Below are 12,908 nucleotides of genomic sequence, written 5' to 3'. Positions count from 1 at the left end.
GCTGTCAAGACTCATATTTAGCTAGTCCTTAAGTAACATCTAAACAAAGAATAGTAAAACATCAATATTTCAGGCTACAATAAATTATTTGGAAATCAATCGGCTACAACACTGAAAAAGTCCTTGCAAGGAAATTGAGGCATAAATCATTAAATGACTTGCCAGTAGGACACAATGGGATTATGGCTCCGCTCTCCAAGCACTAAGAGTGGCAGGTGCCACTTCTGGGCATGTTGAGGAACCGCTGCTCCTTCCTCAACTAGCATACCCGTCAGGTTTATTACACTGGCCTCTTATTTCTACCCTAGGAGTGTGGCTTTTATGTTGTGATACAAGGGGGTGGTTCCAGTTAAAACTTGATGCCCATTTATGATATATAAGAACTGTGGCTGTGTTCAGCAGGGATAACTAAAATACCAAAACCCTATCAACTGAAATCAGATCACAACAGTGTAAAAAGGGATCACAAAAGAACTAAAGATAGATATAAAGAATCAGGTAGACATAGAAATGCAAATTAAAACAAGCAGTAAAGGAAGCTGTTACTTCCTGGCAAGCATGTAATCATTTCAAACTTGGTAATTAGTTTATGCTTAAACTCAATCTAAGGCCTTGAGATCAGCACTTCAAATGACGGGAGTTCCTATTCCAGAGACTGGCAGTGCTGCCCTAAGAGCATCCTACTGTGATCATAAGAAAAGGTTGGGGGGAAGCCCTAGATCTATAAAATTACACAACAGAAAACAGAATTTAAAAAGTATCCCACTTGGGGTCATGAGAAAGACATAATCTCTGTATCCTAGACCAAACTCTTCTGTTGATAATACACAGCAAAAGGGCAAAACCGGACTTTATCCCCCACCTATTTTTTGCTTGGGGTGGCACATGTTCCTTAGAAGATCTAGAATTAGATCCAGAAACTAAGCAAATCACATTCATACTAAAATTTTTCATATTGTTTTAAAACAATGTTTGTATGTTTGGTCAGCATAGTTGAGAGGAATGCATGCCCATGTGGGCCTCTGATCAGGGTGGGGAGGGTCAGGTATGAAAGAATGTGATTGGGACACAGGTTTCAATCATTTTTTTTTTTATCCTGTGTCGGCAAGGAGGAGGGGGAGAATTGCCCTTTGTAGTCAAACTACATCAGCACCAGGGAATGGGGGACAGTCCTTTGGTAATGCCCTATGGACCCCAATGTGGGGAAGTGTTTTGAGGGTGTTACTGGAGTGGGTTTGATAGCACTGATACATTGATGGTTTTGATGCTCAAGTGTTGAGAAAAACTTTTCAAGGTCTACTGGTTGACAAAGTCCACCTCAGTGTACCCACAGACCACAGAACATACTACAAAGCTTGGCCAGGAGAGTTGTTCAACCTTTTCTTCTGTCCATCCTCTGATGAGTAAATTAACGTCCCCTGCTGGCCTAGAAGAGCTGCCCATCATGTCCCCTGTGTATATCTGGATTATGATTGATCTTTTTTAGACGTATTTGTAACAAATTAAGGAAAGTCACCACAATACAGTCTGTCACCATTCTAATTCAGTTCTCCATTATTTTCTTGGCAAAAATACTAACATCAATTTCTACCTCCAGACATTTAATCAGGTCAATCTTTCTAATGGAAATGCTTTCCTTCTCCTTAACCATGCAATCACCCACCCACGTCCCATCAAAATCCCACCTTTCGTTTCATCCTTACTTTCCCCACTGGACTGTGAAGTAGATAAAAATTTTACCCTGCTAATGTTAAACTTCTTGTATCCAGCACAGAAATAATATTTAGTAATGACATGTGCTCAATAGATTCGATAGTTGAAACAAGACAAATTCTCATTCCCCTTGCTCTAAATCTCTGTTCCATGGTGCAGTATGGAGTGTACTACCTATATGTTATGGACTAATTGCATTAAAGGCAAGTATTCTTCCCAGTGAGCCTTTAGGAGGCAAGTATTGTCTCAGTCTCTCTGTTTCTTACTTAGCATACCTTACGAGAAAGCAACTGATATTTAGTGAAAGAATGAATTAAAATTCAATTCAAATTCAAGTGGAAACATTAAGTAAGTAATTGGAGATATCTGCCTCAAGTCAGATTATGGAACTCACTCCTCTGGTAGGAGCTGCTGGAATCATGCTGGATGGCAAAAAAGTAAAGGCCTGCAGACTGAATCTTGGAGGGCTGCCTCACTCATTCACTCTTTCATTTAAGAAATATTTCTGGGGCCCAGCACAATAGTGTAATGGTTGAGGTCCTCGCCTTGAACATGCTGAGATCCCATGTGGATGCCAGTTTTAATCCCGGCAGTCTGCTTCTCATCCAGCTCCCTGCTTGTGGCCTGGGAAAGTAGTCAAGGACGGCCCAAAGCCTTGGGATCCTGCACCCACTTGGGAGACCTGGAAGAAGCTCCTGGTTCCCAGCTTCAGATTGGCTCAGCTCTGGCCATTGCAGCCGCTTGGGGAGTAAACCATCAGATGCAGGATCTTCCTCTCTGTCTCTCCTCTTCTCTGTATATCTAACTTTCCAATAAAAACAAATAAATCTTCAAAATAAAAGAGAAATATTTCTGAATTCCTATTAATGCAAGCAATGGCGACAATTACACAATTACAGTCCTACCTTTACAGAAGTCTGGAGGTGGGGGAGCAGGTCACATGGAATCCCATAAACCCTATGTCATTATGCTAGAGGAAATATGAGATGACATGGGGTACATATGGTTGGTCTGGGAAGCCCATACACATCCAGTTCACGGCAGAGCTGGAGCGCTCGCTTTGGTGGGTAAAACACAGATGCAGATTTGTTCCTTTCTGAAGGAAGCTTTGGGAGTCCTTGCATGGCTAACCCTACCCTCTTCTTGTACTCTTAAGGAATCCCACGTGTGATGGAAGCTCTGTTATCTATTAGCTTGAGTCTCTGAAAAGATACGAAGAGCAGACACAGCTCACTTTCTGAGCTATCATGGTCACGAGGTGTTGAGTGAGAAATTTTATGATACTAAGTCACTATGATTTGGGGGTTGCTTATTACTGCTACATAACTCAGCCTATTCACCCTTACTCATAGTTTCAGGAGTTCAAGGATGGTTTCCTAATTGGAGAAAATTATATTTAAGGTGAGACCTGAAGCATGAACAAGAGTTAACAAGTGGGAAAAAGAACATAGGGAATGGAGAGATCAGAAATCCAGGAACACGGAGGGAACCCACAGAGTTGGTAAGAATTAGGCTGAAGTGGTGTTGTGCCACTGTGGTGTCTGGGGCAGTGGTGGGTGAGAAGTGAAGTAGGAAACAGGACAAAGGAGCTGCGTGGAGAGGGTGGGGCCCCGCATGACAGAGCAGTGGTTCAGGTCCTTGCCTTGCACGTGCTGGGATCCCATATGGTCGCCGGTTCTAATCCCGGCAGCTCTGCTTCTCATCCAGCTCCGTGCTTGTGGCCTGGGATGGCGGCTGAGGGTGGCCCAGATCCTTGGGACCCTGCACCCATGTGGGAGACCCAGAGGAGCTCCTGGCTTTGGATTGGCTCTTGCGCTCACTTGGGGAGTGGGCCATCGGATGAAAGATCTTCCTCTCTGTTTCTCCTCCTCTATGTATATCTGCCTTTCCAATAAAAATAAATAAAAATCTATGAATAAATAAATAAATAAATAAATAAACGGTGGCCAGAAAGCAGATTTGCTGAGAGCAAACAGATTTGAGACAGATTTAGGAGGCAGAACTAGAAGCTTGTGATGAATGAATGGTGTGATGATGAGGGAGAGATCAGAGAAACCCTATGGATTGACAAGCGAAAAAACAGAGATGTTAATTTGGCAATGGATGGTGGTCACATTTGACAGGCAGAACAGAGGGCCACTGTCTGTGGTGTCGAGATTCCATACTGGTGGTAACGTGAGTTCTGGCTGCACCACTTCTGGTCCAGTTTCCTGCCGTTGACCGGGGAAAGCAGCAGAGGAATATCCAAGTGCTCAGGGCCTTCCACACAGGTGGGAAACCTGGAAGAGGCTCCTGGCTCCCAGCCCCTGGCTTTCAATCGGCCTGTCCCTGGTTATTGTGGCCATTTATGGTTCCTTTCACCTTTGAGTTGGTGCCTCAAGACAGTGAAAAACTCTGGAAGCAATTGGTTCTTTGCTTATTTTGTTTTTTTAAAGGCTGGACCATAACAGTAGCCAATGTGATATCTTATAAACTCAGGTGATTTCAGGAAAACACTACAAATGCTTTTCAATATGTTTTCTAGAATCTTGCTAAACGTTTTCATGCAAGCATGTAATTCTATTCACTAAGCTGTGATGTGAGACCATGGGTTAGAATTTCAGGGGTTTGAGACCAAATGCTGGTTGCAATTCTACATTTGCCCTGAGAAAGCCAATCTTCTTTCTCACAACACACCATTGCTTATGAGAACTTTATGCAGGGCACTACTAGCACCTAAACTGGTAAGTTCCTGTGCAGTATGTAGACTCATCAACTTATCTCAGTCACTGTAATTCCCAGTGTTACAAATCACTTCACAGCTGATGTCAAAGCCTACTAATTTTGGCAGAAAAGTACCTACACATAGCTGCTTCATTTAAAGCAGGGGGTTTGCTTTGGGTTTGGTATAGACAGCACTCAACGTGTTCATTACTATCCCCAGACAGGAGCACTCCGGGCTAACTCTCCTAGCAACAGACTAACCACGACAAAGGCTGTGGGATTCCAGTTATAACTTGACTAGTGTCAGTTGACTAGTCACCTGAAACTACTCTGGGTAGCTACTCTGTTCTAATTTAAATACAACAGTCACACACCCACACACAGCCCTTTTGCTTCTTACACATCCATTCTCTTTTCCCATGAGAAATCGCCATTCTTTCCCTGGCCCACCTGTGCCTAGTCTCCTCACCACCCCACCTTCCCAGCCCAGGCTTTGTAAGAGACTGGGACTTGAATGCCAAGCACGTGGAATTAGCTGCTGGACCAAATTCTCAGCAAGATTCTTAGATAAGTTCCCATCAGGAGGAGAGGGATAGAGAGTGAAGCTGCAGAAAAAATGAAATCACAGAAGCTGAGCAGCTGGAACTCCGTATATAACTGAAATGTCAAATTCACCATCAGTAATCGCATGCAACAGCTATCTAGAGTCTGTCCCAGGTCACATGATGTCACAACCCGCGGCAGCCAGGTAAGTCAAGGGATAGATTTTACAGACTATTTGAAGAACTTAAAAGGGTACACAGTCCTCACAGTTTTATCAGAAAGGTTCCTGCAGGGCATGTAAAATGATTGGAATACACAAGTACACAGGGCATTTAATAATTCATAGAAAAAAGGAATTTGAAGTCTATTTAAGAAAATATTTTAAAAATAACCCATGCATGCACAGTTTTTTTTTTTAATACTATGCATTTCCATGAACTTTTTCAAGGCTTCTGGTATTTACAGTCAAGTGGGAAATCTGAAAAAAAAAAATAGGTAGAGAAAGAGAAGAAATAAAAATAAATTAAAAAAACAAAAGAAGAAAGAGATAAGGTGGGAGTCTGTGGCATTGGTCAGCACAGACATAGGAGGTCTCTTCTACAGGGGAGGGATAGCTCTGGCAAACACAGAACCACTGGCCTACTTCTCGCTGGGCACAGAATGAGATCACTGTCAGTCCCCTTCCTGGTACCACCTCTCCTCTCTCGCATGCACCAACAGACTTAGGCTCCTGAGAGACAATCCAGAATGTGGGGAGCCTGGGCTCCGGGCGACAGCCTGGCCGAGGAGCACGAGTGGCGGGGCTCCTGCCATGTAGGGATTAGAGGCAGCTGTGATGATGGTGCTCAAGGACACGCACGCTTTGAAGACACAGACCCACCACTGGAATCCTCAGCGAGCTGCAGCCACCTGTGCGTAGGGGTGGGGCGGCCGCTGCAGGCTGTGGCGTCTGCATGAATACAAACAGGAACACGCCAGCCTGAGCTTCCTGTCAATCCCAGCCCTCCAGATTCACAAATCACAGCAAAGCGTGTTCTAAGTCGATTCCGTCCTCCATTTTCTCTAACCTCTTTAGTTCTTTCTCAGGTAAGGGAAGCCAGATTCCCTACCTCTTCTAGGGGCTCAATGAGCTCATCTCAATTTTGAAGCAGTTGGAGTGGAATACGCAGTTGCTAATAATCTGATGACAGTAAGAATCTGATGGCCTAGAAAACACTTAATGTAGTAAATCTGTCAGCAATTAGTTGAACGCATACTCTAATCATATTTGGTAGCATATAAAAATGTAAATGAGCAAATTCAAATCGATGCTATCAGTAATAATCTCCACTTTCTAAAGATAACCTGGGAGCAGACCAAACAAACATTAGCTGTCTTCTAATGAAACCGCCTCAGGAAGTGGACCTAAACTTTTGGCAAAGCACGAAAGCTTCCTGGAATGGCCTTAAAATCCTTTATTTGTTCTTCCCGCTTTTCAGGAAAAAATCTTCCATTTTCATGAGCGTGAGCCAGAGTGAGGTGTTCTAAATAACACAAACAATCATGCGGCCTCGGAGCCCTGCAGCTCCTCCTTTTCACTTCTGTATGACAAACACAGTGTCAGAAGACACAGTGCATTAAATCAAACAACAAATGGCCACCTCTTAGCCATACGGGGCCTCTAGCCACTTCTGGTGTGTCCACTTCTCTCTGTCAATATGTGCACAAACTTCAACAAATCAGCTCCATGATATATTAGGATGTTAACCCAAAACATCCAAATTCTGTTGCTTAGTAACTGCTGTCAAAAGATCCAATTTCCAGCTCTGCTCTTTGTATAGACTAAACCATGAAAAGAGGAGGATTAGGCACCATGATTCTGTTCTGTGCAGACTACAATTTGCAGTGGGATTTACAGGAGGATATTCAAAGACGATTATTTCTTTCTCGCAAAGCTAGTGGAAAGGAAAATTTCTTCCATTAATTTTCAATCCTTTGAAATTAAGACTCTATCTGTAATTAATGAATGTAGTTTTATAAATCACTAATGTTTTTACTTAATTTTGCTCAATGTCACATCTGATTGTCCTATTTCATCTTGTTACTGATTGCTTACTTGGAAAACATCAAGATTAGATCATTAGTTAACACCAAATTCTACTGTTTTACTCTTTTGTTTCCTTAAAGGTGATTTACATAACTAGTAAAATAAGTCTTTTAAACGTATAGGTGCAAAAATGGATAAAATAATGAAGATTTTAAAAGCAGAATGAAGTTCAGGGAGCAGGTGTAAAATGGGAGAAAAGAGAAAACATTTGTGGATACTTCCAAAATCTTAGAACATACAGTACCTGGAATGTGAGGATAAGACCTCATACATTTTTTTGGAACTGTTAAGGAGTCTAAGGAGAATGGATTTACTAATGAAATTAAGAGACATAAAAAGCAAATTTTTAATTGATTGAGACTAAACTACATGCATGCAATTTAACACTACTGGTGAAAAAAGAAGCAACAGCACAATTACAATGAAATCTCACATCTCATTAAGGCAAGCCCTCCTTTCCAGTAAAAACTCATCTCTTGATTTAGTAGTGTTATGTAAGATACTTTATGAATTAACTGGTGTACATCAAGCACCTTTAATAATAATGAAAGTGGTCACATTTCTGAACTTCACAAACGACTGTCACTGCAAAATCAACTTTAAAATTGAGTTTTACTCACAAAAATGTAGCTAATGAACTAATTAAATGCTAACATTTTGCCTATCAAACTGGCAAAACACATTTTAATAACATCAAATGTGGGTGAGAATCCCAAGAAACTTTGACGGGATGGTAAAAATAAGTTTATACATTTGTCTGAAGAAATAAGCTTTATAAAGTGTTATTACTTTTATGTAAAAACTTTGATAATATATGAATCATGAATCTTTGAGCATTTACCTCATCAATCCCAATTCTGAAAATTTCCTATGGAAATGGCTGAGAATGGATATATAATAATAATGAGAACTAAAAATAATCATGCTACTTTACTTAGTATATCCTATGGATATCTAGGAACTCCATAATACCTTCCACAAATTATTATCTCATTTTGTTCTAATATTAATCCCATGAGGAAGCTATTAATATTTATCTAACAGAAGGGAAAAATAGAGGATAAATGACTTATTCAAGGTCATAGAACTGGTAAATACGATGGAACTGTGATTCAAATTCAGATCTATTTGAATCCTAAGACCAATTTATCATTCACATAAATGTTACTCTATCTAAAAAATTTAATTAAAAATGGGGAGACAGTAATTCCCCTTCTTTGACAGTTATACTATCTGTGATGATAAAAAAAAACTCTGAGAAACCTAGATGCCCAATAATGCAGATTATACTAACAAAGCTATTAATACGATGCTGTGGTAAGCTTAAAAGGCATTGGAAGTTCCCAATGTGTTGCGTAATGAAAGGTTTAAAACAGTGTATTCATGCTGTTCAAGTTTCAGTAGCTAAGATACGAAATCAACCCAGATGTCCAACAACTGATAACTGAACAAATAAAATGCAGCATGCATACACACTACAGAATAGAATTCAGCCAAAAAAAGAATGAAATCCTGTCTTCTGCAACAAAATGGATGCAACCTGGAATCATTACACTGAGGGAAACCAACCAGTCTCAAAAAGACAGATTTCATGTTTTCTCTGATATGTGTCAACTAATACAGAATAGAAACAGCATATATGACTGAAATAGTTACTTTGGGATGACTGCCATTTTTAGCCTGTGTCTATACTCCTGTGGAATTGTGGTTTTCCTGTTTTTTGCTTTTGAATATTATGATCGACAGTGAATTCAGCCTGTAATATAGAGTGGAATAAAATTACATCGTTGCAAAAACTGATAAAGAGAGGAGAGTGAGGAAGAGGGAGTTTGAGTGCAGAAAGGGAGAGAACTGTGATGTTCTTCTTGGAATTATAATTAAAGAATGCTCTCCTGAAATTAATAAATTTTTTTTAAAACCCAGTATGTCCAGTGTGGTTTCCAAAATGTAATGTGTATGTATGTATCTGAACAAAGCGTTAAAAGACAAGTACAAATGTAGATCTGCTTTAATTTTCTTCTATGTTCACTTCTGCATTATTTAAATGAGGAAAAACTATATTATCTCTTTAATAAATTTTTTTAAAGCTACATTATTTTAGGAGAGGAGGGGTTCTTTCAAGTAAAAAAATGTTTTCTCCAGAAGAAAATATTATAAGCTATTCATTTTCTGAGAAAGGATCTTCGTATCCCTACACTGAAAATGCAGGGAATGGTACAGTGGTGGGGGCACAGACCCCCCTAAGGAGTGGAATTTACATTTCATTTTCAACAACAAGCTGAAAGCTTGGGATCTTCAGACTGGCTGGAGCCCTCAGGGTTTTGTCAACCTTTTGTTAGATAACAATGTGAAAACTATATTCATGGAAAGATTTTTTTGTGTGTATTTCTAATACATTTCTATGATGCCTGTGCTTCATTCTTTTCTGTTCTGAACTTCAGTTACAGGAAATATTCCTCCCCCAAAGAAAATCAAAAAGTCTAGTGTGAATTTATTATACTGCTGCGACAGGAATTGGTTTTGAAACTTTAAGAGAGGCTGAATGATCCAGACAGTGAATTATGAATCAAAACAATTTTGCATAAGCTTGCATAGACATTTATTTTTATACTCTTTAGCCTTCTGCTCTTCTAAAACTCTACCTTGAAAGGCTTCAACAATTTAAAGATTAAATCATACGTTATTAAGCCATTAATTTAACCATTTAAGCCTCTAAAATCAGCACATATTACCTTCCCCCCAAGTCAATTTGCAAGAGATTAAAATAATAAAAATGATAATATCTCACACTCACAAAGCAGCTTTGATCTGCAGAAGTCTAAAGTACTTTTTAAAAACTTTATAGAAAAACCAGGACCATCCACCCACAGCCCAGAGTACATGTGAGGTAGAGAGCGGGCAGCTGGAGGAGAGTCTGCTCGGGCAGACAACTGGCTCTGAACAAGGCTGGCAGCAGACAACTGAGCGAAGCACAAACAACATTAGCTGTTCAACGGCCACTGATCCCAAAAGCTGTATTGAAATGTTCACCAGTGCCTTACATATATTCCCACTAGAGGGAAAGCAGAAAAATCAAGGAAAAATTGCTGCCTACTCTAGGGAGGTTGTTGGTCTGAGTTATTCCAGCCAGGCTTTTCTGGGAAGGAGAGATGCTATTGACTTACTTCTGAAATAGAATAAATTATGATATTCTAAATCCTTTTCTGTGTTTGGCTACATTTCCCTTTCACATTCAGTTCAAAGATTCTTAAAGAGAATCCACAGCTTGCAGTATGTGTGCATGGCTCAGCTTACGCTTGGTGTCCGCCTCCCCGACCCGTGTCCAGCACTCACCGCAGTGTGGCGGTGCCTGAAGAAGAGGCCAACTGCTCAAGCTACATTGCGGGAGACACCCGAGGGCTGCCCTTAGCCAGGCAGCACTTTACCTTTCAAGGTTTTTTTCCCAGGATTCCGATTTTCCCACATCTCTTTAACTTACAGTCAGTTTATATCTATAAGAGATCAAGTACTAAAAAAATGACTTCAGCTGGATACTGCTTGGGAGTGCTGACGACCAAGTAGAAGGAGCAGCTGGGAGGATTCTTTTTCTTTTTTTTAACTTTTATTATTTAAGAAAAATGAACTCTTTACTAAAATCTAGGATGAACTATCCAAGAAGCTTAGTTTCTTTTTCAATGGAATTTCCACTTGCTACCTGCTTTGGGCTATTGCACACACCAACAGCAGAAGCAGATGCTAAGGGGCTGAACAATGAAACTCACAGAGTACTGAGAGAGCTCCACCCCATCACTGATCCAGAAGAAGAGAAACCCCGAAGTCGGGACGTGCAGAGGAGCGACCTGCTTCACTAGGCTCAACGTAAGGTTCTCCTAACGTTTTCTTCTTTTCTTCTACAATTTATTTTGAAAGTCAGAGTTTAAGAGAACAAGACAATCTTCCATCTGCTAGTTCATTTCTCAGACAGCCACCAATGGCCAGGGCTAGGCCAGGCAGAAGCCAGCAGCCATGAGCATAGCTTCTTCCAGGTCTTCCATATGGGTGCAGAATCCCAAGCCTTTGGGCTCTCCTCTAGTGCTTTCGCCATGCTGTTCGCATAGAGCTGAAGTGGAGGAGCTGGGATACTATTAAATGCCCACATGGGATGCTGGTGTCATAGGATGGCATCAAAGAGAACCCCTAGAAAGAGTCATCCAGGCCCCCAAGGTTCTTTTCAGTAGCAGGTGGATGCACTAGCTTTTAGGTACCTTTCAAAACATCTGCACACTAAGTACTAACATACCAACTACTAACTAGTAAATCTGGAAAAAGTAGAAGACACCAGACCTCACCAACATGCAGAAGAAGAATTTCAACTTCGCCTCGATTGGTCCTACCCTCAACACCTGAACAAACTCTTTTATCTTTCTAAGTGCAGGAACACGTCAGACTAAATTTTACTTCTTTGGGAATTTTGAGAGCAAAAGTATGCCAAGTACCTACAGACAGTAACATCTTTTACATGTAACAGAGCTGCCCCAATTCATATAATCAATGCTAGTATCCAAATTCCTGAAATATTTTTCAGGAAAAAAAATAAATAATAGAAATAAATCATTGTTGTGCTATCCATAAAAAAATTAAGGTTCTTGGAGATGACTAAAACTACAGGACATTTTGTCACTCTATATTAGGTGGTCTAATTTTAGATTTGCTATTTGAAAAAAAAAATTCACTAAGATAATTCTGAAGAAAACTTTTTTGTAAACATACTTTCTAGCAAATTTGGAGAAGTATGGTTTAAAAATTTAAAATACTGAACCCAGCGTGGTAGCTTAATGACTAAAGTTCTTTCCTTGCACACACTGGGATTCTCATATGGGTGCTGGTTCGTGTCCCAGTGGCCCTGTATCCCGTCCAGCTCCCTGCTTGTGGCTTGAGAAAGCAGAAGAGGATGGTCCAAAACCCTGGGACCTTGCACCCATTTGGGAGACCGGGAAGTTCCTAGCTCCTGGCTTCGGATAGGTTCAGCTCTGGCCATTGAGGCCGCTTGGGGAGTTAATCAGCAGATGAAAGATCTTCCTCTCTGTCTCTCCTCTTCTCTGTATATCTGACTTTCCAATAAAAATAAATAAATATTTAAAAAATAAATATTATAACATTTTTTAAAAGTTCCTGGGCCCGGCGTGGTTGCCTAGTAGCTGAAGTCCTTACCTTATACGCACTGGGATCCCACATGGGTGCCGGTTCATGTCGTGGCAACCCTGCTTCTCATCCAGCTCCCTGCTTGTGGTCTGGGAAAGCAGTCAAGGATGGCCCAAAGCCTTGGGACCCTGCACCCTCGTGGGAGAATAGGAAGAAGCTCCTGGCTCCCAGTTCCTGGCCTCGGATGGGCCCAGATCTGGCCATTGTGGCCACTTGGGGAGTGAACCAGCAGATGGAAGATCTTTCTCTCTGTCTCTCCACCTTTCTGTACATCTGATGTTCCAATAAAATAAATAAATTAATTAAAAGAAAAGTTTCCAGGATTTTGATATTTAGTGAGCCTGGCTATACTAGAGTTGAAAGAACATGCTTGAAGACACATTGCCTGAAGACACATCTCATTTGGGGAGTGAAGCTGCTAGAAAAGCCCCCATGTAGCCTCATAGCCTAGGCATTTCCCCCGACCTAGGAGAAGAGTTTCACATACACCTTGCCAGAAAGCCCCCAACTCTCCCAGGAAAACCAGTCAGAAGAGGTAGCTGCAGTTGTAAAAGGCAGAGAGAGAACATTTTCCTGGAAATACACTTTCACGCAGGGACATCAGCTCACTCCAGTCTGAGGGCAAACACTGAGGCAGACTCAAAGGCAACTCTGCAGGCACAACCCTGAGAGATGTCTGCTC

The 12,908-nt window shown here is 41.0% G+C and overlaps 1 protein-coding gene across 2 annotated transcripts in view; it reads right to left on the bottom strand.

The window, feature by feature from the left end:
- The window catches only part of NSF (N-ethylmaleimide sensitive factor, vesicle fusing ATPase), a 137,750-nt gene that overhangs the window by 26,941 nt on the left and 97,901 nt on the right, over positions 1-12,908 (bottom strand). The window lies entirely within an intron of this gene.

This window comes from Ochotona curzoniae, unplaced genomic scaffold (assembly GCF_017591425.1).
Source record: "Ochotona curzoniae isolate NIBS_2020 unplaced genomic scaffold, NIBS_Ocur_1.0 contig_520, whole genome shotgun sequence".
Taxonomy (NCBI): domain Eukaryota; kingdom Metazoa; phylum Chordata; class Mammalia; order Lagomorpha; family Ochotonidae; genus Ochotona; species Ochotona curzoniae.
Note: the sequence above shows the minus strand (reverse complement) of the source record. Positions and strands in the feature narration are given on the sequence as shown.